At 37.7% G+C, this 19,356-nt stretch overlaps 1 pseudogene; it reads right to left on the reverse strand.

The window, feature by feature from the left end:
• Positions 1 to 15,170: 15,170 nt before the first annotated feature.
• LOC149234954 (small ribosomal subunit protein uS9-like) lies at positions 15,171 to 16,036 on the reverse strand (annotated as a pseudogene).
• Between the last annotated feature and the right edge of the window lie 3,320 nt (positions 16,037 to 19,356).

The raw sequence follows: 19,356 nt of genomic DNA on the forward strand, positions 1-19,356 counted from the left end.
CAAATGATTTGATGATCCTTGTGATAGTCTTTAGTATCCTCTCAAAGCATCCCTCTGTTTATACCTTGCTTGTGTTTATGATTTGGCCTGAAACAGTTGATTTTTGAGCATTTTATGACCCAGAACCCAGGGGAAACGAGAGTTTCTCCTTCAGCACAACTGCTGTGAAGGCAGTCTGCATTTCAACGCAGGTCCCATGAGGGCTACCTGCGCTAAATGTCAAATCCTCAGTTTTGAGGTTGTGTTGAACCAGTTTGGCCTTGTGCAGCTGGGGTTCTCTGTTCTCTGTTGCCCTATTCTGATGTCTGTTTTTTTGCAGCCTTTAACCAGCATAGGTACCAGTCTGATAACTCCTTTTCTTTGCTTAGATTCCACCTCCTTTTGTACAAAAATATTGTGAATGTTTTTATGTGTTTGTGGCGTCATTTACAGTCTTCCTTTGCATGAGTAAAGTGGTCATCCTGTAGCCTTTGATTCAGATCGGATTGATTGTGGTCTTAGAAGAGAGTTCATTGGCTGTTTGCAGATTGATTATAGATTTACTTTTGCTTATTGGTTTGAATTTGTCTCTTTTAAGTGTCAAAACAAGTCTTTATTTCGAAAATCGTTAAGTAGTGTAATCTCTTCTACCTTCTCTGATTTCGAAAAAAGTGAACTTGTTTGTATTGATCATTTTAAAAGCAAATTCAAAGTTGTGCAAAAAGCTTTCTTTGTAGGCATTTATACTAAGAAAGTGGAAAACAAACACCTGCATTGTGCATTTTGCATTTGATAGTTTGCATGTTGGATTTAGGGAAAGTGCATTAGAGTGTGCTGATTGCTCTTTGAGAAAAGATAATGTCTTTCTTTTCCCTTAGTAGCTAGGATTTTCAAAGTTGAAAAGATAATAAAGCTTGCTTATCATCTTAGACTGCATTTAGGAATTTGTTTCATACATCTCGTGGTGAACCTTGAAAGGCAAACTTTAAAAAAGATCAACCTAAAATAAACTGAATGAACCTAACAACGCTTTGTAACATAACGCACAACATAGAGGTCTAGGCTAGAGACGTGTTCCGGCGTCGTTAAGCCTAGTGACTATCGATCTCGTGGAAGGTGGGTGATTCCTCCTGAGGGACGATAGCGCTAGTACAGATTGTGCTCCCACGTACCGTCGCGTATATATTGGGAGACCCCTATAGGCATATATCCTTTATCCTTAGGAAACCGTGTCGGCCGCCCTACTGATCGCAATGCAGTGAACACAACATTCACGAAGATCGACCCCCCGTACCCTAAAAAGTATTCTGCGGTTTTGCGAAAAGTTTGGCACACCCTCTGCCTAGAACTCCAGAGCAGTTTCTTTTGGCCTTTTTCAGACTCTATAACAGAAAAAGTCCATCCGAGCATTTGTCACTTCGGGCTCGTTAAAACATCGAAGGATACTAGAGTCATCTTTAGCTTTTTCTCGACTCTTTAAAACTGAAAAAGCAAGTTGTGTTTAAAGCGTCGTTAACAATTTATTTTAAACGGAACAATCACCCTTTAATCCTGCGTTGATCTTTAGGTTGAAAAGATGGAGCACACCAACGAAGTAATTCCTCTTGGTGGAAATCCTAGTCCCTTCTCCTCTTGGGGAGATGTTGGTGCGCCCCACATGGCCACATTGTCGCTTCCAGGACTGACAATTGGCCTACCAGTTTGGCTCTTTTCGACCAATGTCGTTCAGAATTCCACCATTCCTGAACAGTCGAGTCAACAGTTAGATCAGACAAGAGTTGCCTCCCAGCCTTCCACTTCATCTTCCTCCCCTCCTTCCTCTTCGCTTCACGGAACTGGTCGAATAAAAAACCGGGTTCCTAGGGAGAAGAAGGAGAAGAAGAAGAAAGAAAAGAAGAAGAAGGAGCCTAAGGCGACTGGGGGCAAACAAGTGTCATCTAACAAAAATCCACACACAGCACTCGTAAGGCCTAAATCGCCATGCGTCATATGCAAGGGAGACCACTTCCATAGAGATTGTCCCTGTATCCCGCGGATACTAAGAGACTGGTCCCCCCATTCGCACAATTCGGTAGCATCGACCTCTGATAGCCATGTCGACTGCTCACCGTCAACTAGTGGGAGTGAAGTCCCAGGACAAAGCGGGAGAGCTAAATTTCCCTGCAGACTGTGTGAAGGCGATCACGCCATCCACCGTTGTCCCTTCTTAGACGAGGCAAAAAGAGTTCTGGAAGATCGCCCGATTTTACGAACGCATCTCCCTCCTGGATATCAAAGACTCCTGCCAAGTCCCTCACTAGTTGAGAACCCGGCTGACCCGCCCAGGTGGTCAGCCGAAGCACCTGTCATTGAAGATGAACCGTCTGGATCCATGCCTGACGAAAGTCAAAAGGTTGATACGGCAGTTGACCCGGTTTTGCCTTCAGAGGCTCCTTCTTCGAATGACACCATCACAGAGGAGAATAAAGATGACACCGTCCAGATTCTCTTCATCAGCACTGACTCTGATGATCAAGGGGGAAATGCCACCATTCCTTTATCGTAGGAAGGAAGTTCGTCAGAGCGATATCCGGCCGTATATTCGGTCCCACCACCAAGCAACCTAGTTGTGTCCTTTGACTGGAACCAACTAGGCAGACCCCGGTTGCCAGCCAGTATACCATTCAAAGTTATTTGTCAAATATACAGAATGGTAATGGCTGGCACTATCATTGATGAGGGGGCATCTGTGAGTATCCTTTCCTCTATTGCTTGGAAAGCGCTTGGTTCGCCAGCGCTTTTACCTGAGATGAGAAATCTATCAGGTTTTGACAAAGGAACCAGTCGACCTTTAGGGATCCTCCCCAATGTGCCTATAACATTGAAAGGGAAGACCGTTAAAATGAACGTGATGGTCGTTCAAGGACCCTTGGATTATAACCTACTCCTTGGACGAGACTATATATATTGCATGGGAGCTGTAGTCTCCTCACTCTTTAGAGTAATGTGTTTTCCGCATGAAGGAAGAATGGTCAAGCTCGTAGACCAACTTTTGTTTCCCGGATCACACATCGCAAATAGTCATGTGCCATCCCTAAATGGTCTATTCATGCAAGAAGTGTCTCAACCCATGGTCCGTCCTCCTGATGAGCGCGAGTAATCCGAGAGGATATGACTGGAACCCAGGGGGCATGCGTCCTGGCCTACTTCGGCAGGAAAACTTTGGGTATAGGGTAGGTTTCCGCGGGAGAATATGACTAGTCCGTACCCCGTCCGTGGATGGAAGAGGGGTTGTTCTAGAATAGGATTCTTTTGTCAAAGTTACGTGTTTGGCACCAGAGTCATTCACCCTTGTCTATTTCGGTAGACATTGCCGAAGAAGTGTTTTGTTTGAAAGAGTAACGAGACAATCTTTGGGTAACCTGAAAGAGGTAAGCCTCTCTCGTTAAAACAAATGTTTTGGCGGAAGAGAAGTAGAGGTAACCTTGAAACTCTGTTTTATACCTGGGGGCATGCAAACCTTTTGGAGTGCAAGCAAGGGGTGGCTATTTATTTTTTAAATTTTTAGGACCTCTAACCCTTTAAACTCGTAGGATTAGTCGTTTCCAAACTTGCATAAAGAAAGGATGGGGAGAAAAGCTTAGTGAGATGAAGCTCCATAAAAAATAGAATCTTGATGAGACACTCTTATCTTATGACTGGGTATTCGAGCAGTTTTAGCATAAAGTTCATGCTCGTTAAAAAATAAACGCAAGATCCGAGCAGTTTTAACGCGGACTTCATGCTCGTTAAAAAATAAATATAAGCAGTGAGCAATGTTTCCTCCAGTGTTTAAGCTCATTTTTAACTAAAAAATGAACCTATCCCGGTAAATAACCACCGTGAATGTAATATCATCAGCCATTAAAGCCTTGGTCGTGTTTGCACCTGCCACCTCCACTTTTCATTTGGCCGATCGTTCACCTCCATATGATTGTTTACCCATTTTGAGGAACAGCTGCGAAGAGTGATTTCACCTAGCCATCCTTGTGACACTGCCGTGATTGGAAAATTCCAACCTGTACCTGGAATCTGCTGCTAACCCTGTTTATCACTCGTTCCTCAAAAGACGAGTCTTCTTTAAGCTCTTTTCAATTGACTCGTAAAATATGAAAAGATTGCCGAGTTTTGGCCTTCCAGCTCGTTAAAGGACAGGAAGAGCTATCCCTCCTCTAGATTTTAATATTTTTGGACCTGAGGGATTATTGCACAAAAAGATCGAGCGCTTGTTTTATTCGGCTCGTTAAAACTATCGAAAACTCATCCCTTCTGTATTGTTTTATACTTTTTCGGGCTTAAGGGATTAGATGACGAAAAAGGAATTTTGGAGTTGACTTTATGTACCTTTTCAGACTCTCTAAAAATGAAAAGGACCGAGTTATCCTTGTCGTTAGACTCGTTAAAATTATTAAATAGCGACAAACTTGTCTTTAGACAAGAACGAGTTTCACTATCGCTAGGCTCGTTAAAACATAGCGATGGGCTTGCCCGAAGGGCAGGTTATAGAACAAGCATATGTTATCCTCCTCAAACTTGACAAAAATAAAGAGGTATTGGTCAGCAATGACTGGGGAAAAATTGGGAGAAAATCGAGAAAACTTTGATGGTAGCAGGTTGCTCTTGAACATGACACTTTTCCTCCGTATCACAATCGGGTTGGGTTGTCTCATTCACCAGTCACATCACCATGGTCTCGCCATACCATCCATATTTGGGGTAATGCTACTAATCCATCGTATCAGTGTCGCCATATGTTCAAGAGAAGTCGTTCAGAAAGAGTCAACCGGGTCCCATCCACTGCCATACATTATCCTTCATCCATTCATGACCGCCACCCTGAATCATATGTCACAGATGGTTTTCACCTCCATTAAAATCATTAGCTCCATTCTGTGTCATTGATGTGGGATTCATTAAGGCCCTCCTTTGACGGATTGCTTCTTGTCGACATCAGCTCATTATCCAAGAAGTTGATCTAGGAACAACCCCTTCAGTACTTTGAAGCTTGCATGCCTCAATGGCAAGTTTCTCACTTCCGGCGACAGGTATACATCAATGACCTTCGACCAGAAGATTTTGCGTGGTGTTCGACGCCAAGTCCTCTATTCACACCACGTGAATTGTACTGCAGTACCTTGAGGGTCATTATCATTATCGGTGATTCCTCTCGCGCTTGTTAACGGTTTACATCATTGACCGGTAATCAAGCGATGTCTTTCCATGTTCGACTTCAGCGCAATTCTCACATGGATCGACTTGTACTTAGAGTGAAGATCGAACGAGTTTGAAGACCCCGGATCTAGTTTCATCCATCCGGGCTGCGATATATATTCAGGAAAGATAAAGACATTTGACATGTACATCATTGCAGCAGATGGTCATCCTATTCAAAGGATGATAATTTCGCTAAAATTATCAGTCTACCATCAGACGATCGTCTGTTCTATGTACAAAAATGAATTTATAAAGCTAAGCATGGGAATGCCCGCCTCAGCTAGATCATGAAAGCAGTATGAATCATAATGTATTGTATTGTATCTTATTACAGGTCTCCTCCCAGCAGATGGATGAACTTCGGACCCTCCTGGATAAAGCATTTCACCCGATAAACGGCCTCATACTTTAGGGGGCAACTGTTATAGACATTTTTGTGCCTTACAGCCTCGAGCATGAAATTTCCATAATCTAAGGGATCCAAAGTCCCTAAACATGTTGTTCCTACCCCTAGAGGAACAAGGCTAACTAACCACAGCAATTCACAGAAGTTCTCCACCTGAAAACACTCAAAAACAAGCCAATTCTGGATCATGTCAACTGCTCCACTGAGCATCTGCGCTGAATGTCAACTGCTCCACTGTCTACCTGCGTTGAATGTCAACTCCAACAAAGGCTACCTGCGCTAATCGTAATTGGACAAGTGGCAGGTTCATTCCTCAATGTGTCAATGCCCAGGAAGCTTCCAAAATGACACTTGCATCAAGGAATTCGACTGGTGATGAGTAAGAGGTTCCAAATCTCCAAGTGGAAGCAAGAACCTCCAAGTGGACTCAAGAACTGAGAGAGGGAGAGGACACTAGTCAGATATCAAGCTGACTCATCCTCTCTCCAAACATCTATATATAGATCTCTCCTCCATGAGATCTAGAGGCTGGAATTTTGTTATTGCAAAGAATTGTTGTTGGTTTGAGACTGGAAACATTGGGTGCTTAATGCTTTGAAGGGAGCTGAAGAAGTAATTCCATTCTGCTGGGAAGAAGATGCTGGATTGGAGCCCTTTGGGTTGTATCTCTTCCTGAACCTTGTTATCAATCAATAAAGCTATCTTGGTTTTCTCCTATATACTGGTGTATTTGTATAATTGCATTAGTGTATTTGATTTACTTCTAATCCTGAATCATTTATGAATATGAATATATGCCTTTGTGTTGTGTTCTTCTCTTGTCACAAGTAGCTGTTCTCTTGTCACAGGTAGTTGTTCTCTTGTGATCTCGTGGGAATCAAGTAGTTGTTCTCTTGAACAAGCGAGGAGGCAAGTAGATGTGAACACCCAAGGAGAAGAGTATCTAGATCGAGGGACAAATGAAAGACAACGGTAAGTCTATCGATCTCCCCTCTTTCATATTTCATAAAGGAAGAAACCAGAATAGCTGTATCTGTTTGTTGCTAAGGTACTGTCACACCTTAGGTGGATAGGATCGTCCTGCATAGGCATTTTTCCCCACAACACCACCTCTTCCTATCTCTTCTACTTTTGAAAACATTTCTTCTTCAGATGATGAAAGTGAGGATGACAATCCTCCCCCACCTTCTCAAGATCCTCAACTTCCAAGATGGGTCCGTGCTACTCGAGATGCAGCAGGTGATCTTGCCGGTGATCCTACAGATCAGCGACGTACACGTTCTCAGTTTGAAATAACCTCTTCTTTACTGGCTCAAGCTCCAGTAAATCATGATCCCGACACTTTTGCAGAAGCTTCAGGCCATCCACATTGGGAAGCAGCTATGAATGAAGAATATCATTCATTGTTGGCAAATGATACATGGGATCTTGTTCCTCTGCCAAAGGGACGCAAACTTGTTAGATGTAAATGGGTTTACAGAACCAAGATGGACCAGATGGGAAAGTTGATAAACATAAAGCTCGTCTTGTTGCTAAGGGCTTTTCACAGGTTGAAGGCATTGTCTACACTGAAACCTTCTCCCCTATTGCCAAAATGAACTCTATCCGCCTTGTTCTTTCCCTTGCTGCCTCTTTAAAATGGAAAGTCCATCAGATGGATGTTAAATCTGCCTTCTTGCATGGGGACTTGCATGAAGAAATCTATATGGAACAACCCATTGGCTTCATCCAAACAGACTCCAGCCTTATATGTCGACTTAAGAAATCTCTTTATGGTCTCAAGCAAGCTCCTCGGGCTTGGTATGCCAAAATGGATAGCTTTCTTTTAGAATCTGGCTTTTCTAGGTGTTATTCTGACAATACTGTCTACACCAAGAAAGTGGGCAACTCCCTTATCATCCTTGTTCTTTATGTTGATGATCTTATTCTTACTGGTAGTGATCCCAACCTTATAAACCATGTGAAGTCCAGCCTTAAAAAGAAATTTGAAATGACAGACTTAGGACACTTACACTATTTTCTCGGTCTTCAAGTCTTGCAATCCAAGGAGGGTATTTCCCTTTCCCAGTCCAAGTATGCTTGTGATATTCTTCGTCATTTTCACATGGAAGAATGTAAGCCAGCCCCTTCTCCCTTTCAGTCTGGAGTCAAACTTTCAGTCTCTTGTACTTCTCCTGAAGTTGATGCTACCTTATACCATCAACTTGTAGGAAAACTCTTGTATTTAACCCATACTCGTCCTGACCTTTCCTTTGCTGTTGGCCTTGTTGCTCGTTTTATGCAAAACCCCCGTGAAAGTCATTGGAAAGCAGCTAAAAGAATACTTCGTTATGTTCGAGGTACAGTACAGTTTGGGATTCATTACAGTGCCAAAGCAGCTCCTCTATTAGTTGGTTTCACTGATTCTGATTGGGCTGGTGACCCTGATGATCGGAAGTCTACTGTCGGTTATGTCTTCACTCTTGGTTCAGGACCTATTACATGGGCTTGTAAGAAACAGGCTGCCATTTCTCTTTCGTCAGCAGAAGCAGAGTATCGTGGTGCCGTGGAAGCTAGTAAGGAAGCCTTGTGGCTTCGTCAGATCCTATCAGAGTTTGGCTTTGAGCAACAGCATCCAACCACACTTTGGTGTGATAATCAAAGTGCCATTCAGCTATGCAAAGATCCAGTCCAGCATCAGCGCAGCAAACACATTGAACTACACATGCACTTCATCAAAAAGCTCATTCATGACCATGTTCTTGAAGTGCAATATTGTTCAACAGATGATCAGGTTGCAGACATCTTCACAAAGGCTCTCACAAAGGCGAAGTTCACTAAACTTCGATATATGCTTGGAGTTTAGGAAGTTGTCACTAAGGGGGGATAGGCTCTAGTGCCTCCTTCCTTCTCCTATTGTGTCATATTTGTAAATCCTTCAATCCTATCCCAAGTTGTTCTTAAGGGGGGATGTTAGGATATTCCGACACATAGGAAATAGTTAAGTTCAACTTGGTCTAGTATAGAGTTAGGTATAGAGTTAGGTAAAGTGTGTTTCTTTACCGTTGTACATTTTGTAACTTACAATCCGACGGTCACGATATGTAGTGATCCGATGGTTCACTCTCTCCTCGGTATTACCGACACTTGATCCGTGGCTTGACACCCGATTGGTCCATGAGTTCTATTTAAAGCACATGGAGGGTCATTGTTCGGGTAATCCGTGCATGAGAGAAGCTTATGTAAATTTTCATTCTTTGATTAATAAATTGCCTGTAGTAGCCACGTTGGCGCAGGCCGTGGACTGTTTCCCTCTTTGAGGGTTTTAACCACGTCAAAAATACTGGTGTATTGATCTGTGATCTGGTTGTGAGCGGTGTCCTTTTGGTGTTCTTTCTGAGGAACTTACCCTGTAAATTCCTACAACTCTGCCATACAAAATTCTTGACAAACCTTGGAACTTTGAGCGTTAGCAAGGAAGAGAGCTTGTCTCTAGCTATTGATCAAAGCATCCACTATGATCTAGAGAAAGGAGCGATTTGCAATGAAACGGTGGCCACAACTGCTACTCGACGAATAAGTACCCACAATCCACAATTTTCCAAGTGATAGCATGAGGAATTAGCGCGATATTTTCCATATTTTACTAACAGAAATCTATTTTTACTCACTAGTCAGATCGACTTCTAAATATATTGCTCAATCTAATCACATTTTTATATGAATGTTGAACATCTAAATATATCACTCAATCTAATCACATTTTTGCACGAATGCTGGACTAGGCAATCGAGATCCACTGGCAATCGAGAAATAAAACTCGAGCAATCAATTACATGGAGGCAGTGTAACTTGGCAGATCTGATCCTCGATCAAATGCTCGGCCATTTTCACTGGATAAGATCAAAACAAGCAAAGAAAATGCTAATTTCATGTGATTTCCAAAATCTCGATTGCCTCAAACATCTGTTGGGAGACAGGTTGATCGATTCTATATTTGGGGACGTAATTGTGATCCTTCTCATGTTACCCAATAGCTACGATGAGATCATCTTCTTTATTCCCCTGTTCGTGATGCCTGAGGTTGGTCTCTGTGATAGTTCAAGGACGTAATCTCCATCTCAGTAATGATTCAACAACAAGACAAAATCTTAGTGATGATGACCTTTGTGGGAGGACCACAAGTTTTCTGAGGATGTAATATATGGTGCAAAACCTTATAACGACTGATTTGATTACCCTATTTTCTGAACAACAAAGGCTTGTGGGTGTACTGGCTGGGATTCGTTGGGTTTATATATTTCATTGGGTTCCTTGTAATTGTCTTTGCATAGTATGTTGGAGATATTCCATTGCAGTAACATATCATTGAGTTCTAAAGTTGTCTGTCGTAATGAAGTCTTGTTTTGGATCGTTTGGTTAGGGTTTTTGGGATATGATTGTTTTGGTTTAATAAAAGGATTCGCTAAGGAAAATGTTGGGTATTTTCTAGTGGATGTATACCATATTAAACGTCCAAATCCACGTTGACTCAAAAAATTGACTTAATGTGGATCCTAGTATGAAAACAATCTAAAATTCTTTGCAGTTTAAGGACATTTAGGCACCTAACAAGTCTGATCTATGGAGCTTATGTAATAAAGCAATGTGTTACAGTTCTCACTCTAAACTTTAACCTCAAAGTCAAAATCTTTCATGACCTCAACAACCTTCTATGTGGCTTGATGATCGGAAGCCTATTGAGCCCACAATTTCCCCAAAAGAGTGGATATGTCCAACTTCACTAACGTAATTTTTTTTATTATTATTCAAATTGTCCCCCTCGAGCGCAGAGAATTTTTATTTTTAAATTAATTTTTTTTTTAAACTAAAATTGTTTTATTTTGCATGGTAAAAAAAAAAAGAAATTAAACCTTGTATTTAATTTTTTTTTATTTTATGTTGTTACAAAAAAAATAAGAAAATAAAAAGGAATTAAGTTTATTTCTAATGTATTTTTTATTCTTTTTATTTATTTAAAGAAATTAAATTTTATTCCTATTTTTTTTTTAAATTAAAATTAAAATCTTTAAAAATAACTTATATTTTATTCTAACTCTAAAACAATCTAGAAAATTTATTGATTTAGGATGAAGATTTTTTTTTTAGCAAATGGAGACAAGTATATTGCAAACCTTGAAAATGTTTATAGACATCCTACTTTATGATCCTTGAGATCGTGCAAAGATGCGGGAGGAGATCATACTTATTCGAAACCGAAAATATCATCCTACCTATTCTATGCTAATTGAAAATTACAAACTATTACGTGTAATTAAATTTCCAATGTAACCATTCACGCAATAGTAGTAAAAATATATTCATTTTCAATTTCGTAATTTTAAAATGAAAATATACAAGGATGATCGAATCTACTTTTTGTGAGTGTAATTTAATAAAATAAAAACGAAATTGATCTAACCTCGTACTTGTTTGAAACCATCAAAACCACCTTTCGATAAGGCTTTCATAGGCGTGATTTCCACTCTGATTTAGATCATGCTGCAACTTCTCTTTGTCCTCCTCAATCTCCTATTCAAAAAACTATTCATCATCAGATATACAAGATTCTTCGAATGTTAATTCATTGTTTTCTTCTGGAGGAGTAGCTAAGCTTTTGGTTCTTGTCAATATCTCTTCTTCACAAGAAGAGGAGATCCTAACACTTGTTAGAATCTGAGTGAGTTGTTCCAAACTTATACTCATAGTTCTTCCATATATACATATGGATTTTTATTGTGTTTTTGTTTTTTTTTTAATGAATGGAGGTTTTTTATTTGTGTTCTATTTCTATTTTTTTATATATGAGAATAAACTTAAATGAAAATTCCTAAATGCAATTAACCCTAAATAAAAATGATTCCTAAACAATCCTCCTAACTAGCTTACATCTAAGTTTGCTTCCCCGGCAAAGGCGCCAAAATGTTGGGTGATTTAATTGTATTTTAAATCCCTGTCATTTAATTTGTCAACCCGGGGGTTTTGTAAACTTAGGAGCAAACCAAGATATATGGGACCACATATGAAACTGGTGTAGGGAGTTTGTTTAGAATGGAAATGCATATTACAAATCTATACTATTTTGAAACGAAAACATTCAGATCTATTTTATGAAAGCATAAAAATGTTTGATCAATGGAATTAGTTTACTTTAGAAGATAGAAAAGAGTCTCTTGTTCAATATTCATGGTTGTCCTTCTACAATCTTTCTATAATAACATTGTCAAACATCTAAGAAAGCAGGAAAGAAAGCATATAAATGAAAAAAAGTAAATATTGTTTTTAGTTCATTTCTTAGCTCATGGAGAAGAGTCTCCTAACTTAGGAGGTCCTGGTTGTCCTTCTCAAATAAAAACTAGATACTAAAAGGAAACCAATCTTCACATAAATTTAATCTAGGAAATCATATAAGATAGTAAATCATGTTTCAGTTCAGTTTAGCTCATGGAGAAGAGGCTCCTAACTTAGGAGATCCTGGATGTTCTTCTCACATAAAAACTAGTTACTGAAAGGAGATCAATCTTCACACAACAAAATATGGTCATAACATGAATTCATATTGAAATTATCTACAAATATTTACAGCAAAGAAATAAGATGAACATCCACAATTAAAACTAGTATATTCACAACTATGAATATTACTCTACAACAAAGTGTACTTATCTCGGTATGGGGATCCTTCCATTCCTCAATGAGCACATATGAACAACACTCATAACTCATGATTTGGAGAAAATGATATTATTCATGTTGAATGAACAATCATAACTCTGATGCTAATGAATAACTGACAATTGTTCACCCTTCTTTGAACGATGCTCCTCTTATTTGTACATGAATTAGGGATATCTACTCAATAAATGTAGACCCCTTAAATATCTACTAGATCCATACTTGTCTCAACTTATCCCTAAATACTAGATACAAATCCTATGACACATCAAGATCTCCATGATCTTTCTCATTGGAATATGGTCCACCTTTTGAGTTGAAATTCGAATTTGATCTTGGGAGGCCACAATAGGGTACCTTGGAAGCTTCCAAATGATCTACACATGTCATCAAACTCAAACCACTTTTAGGTATAAGAAAATACATGTTATTTCTCTAACTTTTAATCATAAATTCACTCTAAATACATAAAATTAATAACTTTGGAAAATGTAAATGTGAACCCATGTAATAATGATAATGTAGGTTTATTTAATGATAATGTGATGGAATGAGGTGACAAAATGAGGATAAAGGTGAAAAATAGTGAAAGTGAATGTTAATTTTGGCGGCCCAACATACCCCCCAACTTAAGTTATTGCATGTCCTCATGAAATATATTGCATTAATTCACTTAATCATGATTTAATATTTTTGAATTTTCTTTCTTGTATATCAACTTTGGCTGATATTGATTTTTTAACTTCGCATATTTTTCTTTTTGACAATTTTGTTCTTTTTGCAAAGTGTTCTTTCTTAAAAAAATTTGATTGCAACATATTATTTTGGTTGGTTTTTGTGTGACAACCAAAATTTGCTTAGTATTGGTTCTTTTGTAACAATACTTTTGTTGTTTTTGTGTTGCATCAAAAGACTTTGAAAAAATTTAAATCAACCATTCATTCTTCGATCATTATTTGCAAAACATGTAACGTTCGAATCATAATGCAATAGCAGTTGTTTGGAAAAAGTATGTTGGTTACAATGACATGTGCATAAAGGACATATATGACATATGAAAGGTGATAATGGAATATGAATGTGAATATGAGGTATGAACATGAACATGTTGAAGTATTTTCCAAAAATTATAATTTTAGTATTAAAGGAATTGTATGATAAAAGGCTAGAAAAGAACATACCTTTACTTACCTAAGTGGACAAACTCTGTATATGTAGAAAAGTGTAGCTCCTGCTGCTGAAACATGGAATGAAGAATACAAGAATGTGATATATGTCTTGGTTGCATACATGATGGATGAAGTTGTGAATGTGGATCCTTTATTACTGCTATTGAATATGTTCCAAAGTACAAAATATTGTTGAATCTGCTACTGAATCATATAGTCTTCATGTCGTTCCATATCGTGGCATAATTCTTTCCATGTGAATAAATGTGTCGATGTCGAACATGGAAAGAAGTCATTGGATTACCAGCCATTAATGAATGTTGTTAACCAATGTGAGGCAAACTCACCATTAATGTCAATGAGTGCCAAGGTACCCAAGTACATCTTGCAAAGTGCAAATGGATGAGATAATGTCAAGCCACTTGCAAGATCCAACAAACAAGGGACATTAATGTATTCCCATTGTTCGTTGGCGAGAAGACTTGCCATTAGGGTATGCAAGCCTCAAGGTACTAATCATGACTCTAGTCTTTGTCCCAGATAAGGTGTTGAGGTCAATGGATCAAAACTTGTTGAAAGGTGGGACTTAAGGAATCCAACATTAGTCAACTCGAGTTCGTACAAAATGATTGGTAGGACTATAGATACAAGATGTTATGGTCAAATAGTTTTTATGGCAAATAAAACAAGGTTATGTAGAGAGTTGGATGGTTTATTCGTGAGGCAAAAATATGAATTGAAAAGAAGGCGAAAATGTATGCGACTCGTAAAAGTAAACATGTATGAATTCATGATGGATAAGGTAATGAATCAGTGGACTTTAACATGGATGACTGATGAGGCTTTGAAGGAGAAGTGTGGGTAAACATATCATGACATAAAACATTTTTGTGTAGCGATAAATGTCATGACATATGTAATTATCTCCTTCAAGCTTTCAATGATGAATGTGATTTCTAGAGATCACATTTGCATGAACTTGGATCGTCTGCACCCTGTAAAATCTCAGTACAAATTTTGCATGAAAACTATGAGAGCTTTTTGAAAGACATAAAATGCAAGAATGAGTATGAATGCTTAGCAACGAAATAAAATAAAATGAAAATTTTTTGCGTGTTTCCTTTGCAGGTAAGTTCCTTTGAAGTAACTCCAAGAAAGCATAAATTGTTTTCAAGAGTTATGAAATGTCCATTTGCAAAAAAAAAAAATTATTTATTTATTTTTAATTGTTTTGATTTTTTTTAAATTGTTTTGATTCTTTTTTATTTTTATTTTTAATTGTTTTGATTATATATATATATATATATATAATTGTTTTGATTTTTTATTTGTTTTGATTTTGTTTAGATTTTTTTTATTTGTTTTGTAGTTGTTGTTGGATTTTTTTTTAACTAAAATTTGTTTTGTATTGTTATTAAAAAAATAATAAAATCACAAAAAATTATTTTGTAGTGTTTAGATTTTTTTAAATTGTTTTGATTTTTTTTTAATATATATTTTTGGAAAAAAAATGTGAAATTAAGAAATTTATTACAGTAACCAGAACTTGGCATGCTTGTAAAAGTGCATAAGAAAACATCTATAGATAAATAAAATAAAAAACCAAAAATAATGGACATCAATCAAATGCCCTTAAATTTTCCACAACACAACACTTTTTCTCAAAAAAAATTCTAACAAAAATAGATCTTTCAACAGTAGGACTTCTGGAAACAAGCACGGGCACCGCGACCTCCAAACTTCCTGGGCTCGCAGCGCCTGGGATCGGCCACGAGCAGGGTTGTGTCGTACCTGATCAGAATATCTTTAATCTCCTTCTTTGACTGCTCGTCAATCTATTTTTGGTAAAAGGCGACTAGAGCTTTGGCAATGCTCTATCGAATCGAGAAGGGAGCATCTGTGGCAGGCATATCATACAACTCGCTGTCATTCCAAATGGCCCTCGCAACCTCCCGAGCTCTTTCAATGGTGACACCTGAAGATAGAAACCCCTCAGGGGACCTCCTGTTGTCTTCTGCAATCAACCCCAACAATAGATGATGGTTTGCCACCTCACCTTTTCCCAATGCCTTAGCCTCCTTCTGCACAAACATCACAGACTTAATTGCCCTCTTTCTGAACCTCTTGAACACTGTAGAAACCACAAGAGATCTCTATCTTTTCAGACATTTTCTATCTTTCACTACCACCCCAAATTGCTCTGTGTGATGAAAACCTCTAAAGTAGGGGCCTCTCAGGTGCCCAATTCTACCGCTAATTTATGCTCCACTTTCTGCTACTTGCACAGGGCTTATCCGTGGTGGATTAAAAAAAGAATAGCGTAGATTTGTGATGTGTGGCCTCCTCCTTTTACCCTGATTCTCATATCGACGTCAGTGAAGCGGTGGCCAACTAGCGGTAGAATGGGTTCGAAGGCCTTGTAGCGGAGAATCTGTGGCTCGATTAGCTCAATAGGGCATCCATTGATCTTGATCAAACCTCACCCTCGCTTGCAGTATGTCACAACAACGGTCATCTTCTTTCAGCCGAAGCACTGGACAGAATCCACTACCGCCATTATTTGATAGATTATATGTTTCATTGCCATGATTTCGCCTCGGGGTTTCCATGTTACTCTGCCATACAAAATTCTCGATAAACCCTATAACTTCGAGCGTTAGCAAGGAAGATATCTTGTCTTTGGTTATCGATCAAAGCAGTCACTATGATCTAGAGAAATGAGTGACATGCAATGAAACAATGGCCACAACTTCTACTCGGCAAATAAGTACCCACAATCCACAATTTTCCAAGTGATGCGAGCAAAATATCGATTATAGCATGAGGAATTGGTGTGATATTTTCCATATTTTACAAACAGAAATCTGATTTTCCTCACTGGCTAGATCAACTTCTAAATATATCGCTCAATCTAATCACATTTTTGCATGAATGCTGGACTAGGCAATCGAGATCCACCGGCAATCGAGAAATAGAACTCGAGCAATCAATTTACATGGAGGCAACGTAACTTGGTGGATCTGATCCTCGATCAAATGCTCTGCCATTTTCACTGGATAGGATCGAAACAAGCAAAGAAAATGTCGATTTCATGTGATTCCCAGAATCTCGATTGCCTCAAACATCTATTGGGAGACAGGCTGATCGATTCTATATTTGGAGACGTAATAGTGACTCTTCTCATGTACCCCAATAGCTATGACAAGATCATCTTCTTCATTCCCCTGTTCGTGATGCCTGAGGTTGGTCTAGCCAGTGAGGAAATCTCCATCTCAGTAATGATTCAACAACAGGACGAAATCTTAGTGATGATGATCTTTGTGGGAGGACCAGAAGTTTTCTGAGGATGTAATGTCTGCTGCAGAACCATATAACGACTGATTTGATTACCCTATTTCCTAGACAACAAAGGCTTGTGGGTGTACTGGCTGGGATTCCTTGGGTTTATATATTTCTCTAGGTTCCTTTTAATTGTTTTTGCATAGTATGTTGTAGATCTTCCACTGTAATAACATATCATTGAGTTCTAAGGTTGTCTGTCATAATGAAGCCTTGTTTTGGATCGTTTTGTTAGGGTTTTTTGATATGCTTGTTTTGGTTTAATAAAAGGATTCGCTAAGGAAAATGTAGGGTATTTTCTAGTGTATGTATGCCATATTAAACATCCAAATCCACGTTGACTCAACAAATTGACTTAATGGGGATCCTAGTATGAAAACAATCTAAAATTCTTTGTAGTTTAAGGAGATTTAGGCACCTAACAAGTCCGATCTGTGGAGCTTATGTAATAAAGCAAATTTTTGTTACAGTTCTCACTCTAGACTTTAACCTCTAAGTCAAAATCTTCCACGACCTCAACAACCTTGTTTTTTGAGCTTATTATTGCATGCGGCTGGATGATCGGAAGCCTATTGAGCCCACGATTTCCCCAAAAGAGTGGATCTGTCTGACTTCACCAGCGTAAAGTTTTTATCTTTATTCAAAATGTCCCCCTCGACCGCTTGGTTGAATAGTGCAGAGAATTTTTTTATTTAAAAAAAAAAACTATATTTAATATTTTAATTTTATGTTGTTACCAAAAAAAAGGAATTAAGTTTATTTCTAATGATTTTTTTTTTTAATTAAAAGAAATTAAATTTTATTTCTAAATTTTTTTATATTAAAATTAAAATTTTATTCTAACTTTAAAACAATCTAAAAAATTTATTGATTTAGGAGGAAGATTTTTTTTTAGCAAATGGAGATAAGTATATTGCAAACCTTGAAGATGTTTATAGACATCCTACTTTATGATCCTCGAGATCGTGCAAAGATGTAGGAGGAGAGCATACTTATTCGAAACAGAAAATATCATCCTACCTATTTTATGCTAATTGAAAATTACAAACTATTACGTGTAATTAAATTTCCAATGTAACCATTCATGCAATAGTAGTAAAAATATATTCATTTTCAATTTTGTAATTTTAAAATGAAAATATACAAGGATGATCGAATCTAGTTTTTGTGAGTGTGATTTAATGAAATAAAAACGAAATTGATCTAACCTGGTACTTGTTTGAAACCATCAATCCCACCTTTTGATAAGGCTTTCATATGCATGATTTCCACTCTAATTTAGATCATGCTGCAACTTCTCTTTGTCCTCTTCAATCTCCTGTTCAAATAATTGTTCATCATCAGATGTACACGATTCTTCAAATGTTAATTCATTGTTTTCTTCTGAAAGAGTAGTTAAGCTTTTGCTTGCTGTCAATATCTCTTCTTCGCAAGAAGAGGAGATCCTAACACTTTCTAGGATCTGAGTGAGTTGTTCCAAACTTATACTCATCATTCTTCCATATATACATATGGATTTTTATTGTATTTTTGTTTTTTTTAATTGAATGGGGGTTTTTGATTTGTGTTCTATTTCTATGTTTTCTATATGAGAATAAACTTAAATGAAAATTCCTAAATGCAGTTAACCCTAAATAAAAATGATTCCTAAGCAATCCTCCTAACTAGCTTACATCTAAGTTTGCTTCCCCGGCGACGGCGCCAAAATGTTGGGCGATTTAATTGTATGTTAAATGCCTGTCATTTAATTTTTCAACCCGAGGGTTTCATAAACTTAGAAGCAAACCAGAATATATGGGACCTCAGATGAAACTTGTGTAGGAATTCCGTTTATAATGGAAATGCATATTACAAATCTAAACTATTTTGAAACGAAAAGATTCAGATCTATTTTATGAAATCATAAAAATGTTTGATCAATGGAATTAGTTTCCTTTGTAATATAACAAAGAGTCGCTTGTTCAAGAGTCCTGGTTGTCCTTCTACAATCTTTCTATAATAACATTGCCAAACATCTAAGAAAGTAGGAAAGAAAGCATATAAATGAAAGCAAGTAAATATTGTTTTCATTTCAGTTCTTAGCTCATGGAGAAGAGTCTCCTAACTTAGGAGATCCTAGTTTTCCTTCTCACGTAAAAACTAGATACTAGAAGGAAATCAATCTTCACATAAATTTAATCTAGGAAAGCATATAAGAGAGTAAATCTTATTTCACTTCAGCCTATCTCATGGAGAAGAGGCTCCTAACATAGGATGTCATGGTTTTCCTTATCAAATAAAAACTAGATACTGAAAGGAGATCAATCTTCACACAACAAAACATGGTCATAACATGAATTCATATTGAAATTATCTACAAATATTTACAACAAAGAAATAAGATGAACATAGAATTAAAACTAGTATATTCACAACTATAAACATTACTCTACAACAAAGTGTACTTATCTCTGTATGAGATCCTTCCATTCCTCAATGAGCACACATGAACAACACTTATAACTCATGATTTGGAAAAAATGATATTATTCATGTTGA

This window comes from Pinus tabuliformis, chromosome 8, assembly GCF_031772625.1.
Source record: "Pinus tabuliformis cultivar Carrire ecotype Pingquan chromosome 8, CPIR1, whole genome shotgun sequence".
Lineage (NCBI taxonomy): Eukaryota > Viridiplantae > Streptophyta > Pinopsida > Pinales > Pinaceae > Pinus > Pinus tabuliformis.